At 62.1% G+C, this 1,660-nt stretch overlaps 1 pseudogene; it reads right to left on the reverse strand.

Moving 5' to 3' along the window:
• Positions 1–544: 544 nt before the first annotated feature.
• Positions 545–1,654, reverse strand: LOC114069659 (annotated as a pseudogene).
• Between the last annotated feature and the right edge of the window lie 6 nt (positions 1,655–1,660).

A 1,660-nucleotide genomic window follows, 5' to 3' on the forward strand; every position in this document is an offset into this window, starting at 1 on the left:
GGTAATTTTAAAACAGAAACAATTAATTGGTCACTGCTTTGACACTATGCAGTGAGCCGTATTCAAGGTAAAGCAGCCCAAGCACATCAATGAAGTGCATAATTTGCTTATTAACTCGTGTTGAGACTCACAAAGTCTGTGCTGGTAGATAAAATATGCATACATTTACTCTTACTTATGGGACTTAGGGATCTGTTTATGTCTGTTTATGTCTTTGTTTACCCCACTAACACTGTAAAAAGACATAAAGGGGGAAAAAACCCCAAGGAATGGCAAATTCAGAGCAAAGAGAAGATTCTTAAATAGCTCTCTTGACTGGCAGTGAAAGCGCCTGTTCATTACTCTTAGGACACAAAAGGAAACAATGAGAATAAAGCTCCTCTCCAAGCGTGGCGCTTTTTGACTGACAAATTACTGCTCACGTCCAGTCTGGAACAGAGTGTCCAGCCTATAAGAGAGTTAAGCTCGCATAGGACACCCAGGGCACCTGGCAGCCGAAACCACCAACACAGGGCTGACTGCTGGCAGCAGATGAGAAGGAGGATCACGGGTCCCTGTGTGGGGCTCTCCTCCCCATCCCCACCCTTACCTGGGCAGCCTCGGGCAGGGGCACCACGGCGTTCCTCCTGCGGCCCCCCATGTGGAACTTGGACGCCTTGTAGATCTTCCAGTAGACGAAGAGCACCACGCAGAGGGGCAGGTAGAACGCCCCGCCGGTGGAGACGATGGTGTAGGAGGGGTCCTGGCTGACCTGGCAGCGCTCCTGCTCAGGGCTGTAGGTCTCGCCCCAGCCGAGGAGCGGGGCGAGGGAGATGGCGGCGGAGAGCACCCAGGTGAGCGCGATCATCACGTTGGAGATGCGGCGGCGGGTGAGCAGCGTGTACTGCAGCTGGCGGGTGATGGACCAGTAGCGGTCCAGCGCGATGGCCGTCACGTTCCAGATGCTGGCGGTGCAGCACAGCACGTCGAAGCTGACCCACACGAGGCACAGCTCCCGGCCCAGCCGCCACCGCCGCCCGGCCGAGAGCTCCTTCACCAGGCTCAGCGGCATCACCAGCGCCGCCACCAGCACGTCCGACACCGCCGTGGAGGCCACGAGGTTGTGGGGCACCCGGTGGAAGGCCTTCACCCGCAGGATGGTCGCCAGCACCAACAGGTTCCAGAGGAAGGTGGCCACCGTGAGGAGCACCAGCAGGGTCAGGATGAGGACGGTGAAGATGGAGAAGGGCTCCCGGCCCCTCCACGCGCTGCCGCCCATCAGCGCGGGGACGGCCGAGGTGGTGTTGGTGTCCATGCTGGCGGACGAGGCGTTGGCGCCCATGCCGGGCTGGCACTGGCCTCGTGGGCTGCAGGGGCTCAGGGTCTCCGCCATGCCCGGGACTGGGGCTCGACCCGTCACTCTTGCCCCTTCCCACGCCGCCGGCACTTTCTCCAGCCCCGCCGCCGGCGGGCGGGAGCCCCACACCGGGACGCGCCTCCCTCAGCGCCCGCCTGCCATGTGCCGCCGGCCCAGCGCAGCCCGCGGCTCCTGCTCCCCGCTCCTCACAACCATCCCGGGCGGCTGCAGGAGGGCAGGAGGCTCGGCGGGACCGCGGCAAGGAGCCGGCACGGGGAGGGATGGAGGGAGGGCGGCACCACCGCTCCCGCCCCGCCCCAGCGG

This window comes from Empidonax traillii, unplaced genomic scaffold, assembly GCF_003031625.1.
Source record: "Empidonax traillii isolate 1590-97213 ecotype Southwest subspecies unplaced genomic scaffold, ASM303162v1 scaffold1326:size130416, whole genome shotgun sequence".
NCBI lineage: Eukaryota > Metazoa > Chordata > Aves > Passeriformes > Tyrannidae > Empidonax > Empidonax traillii.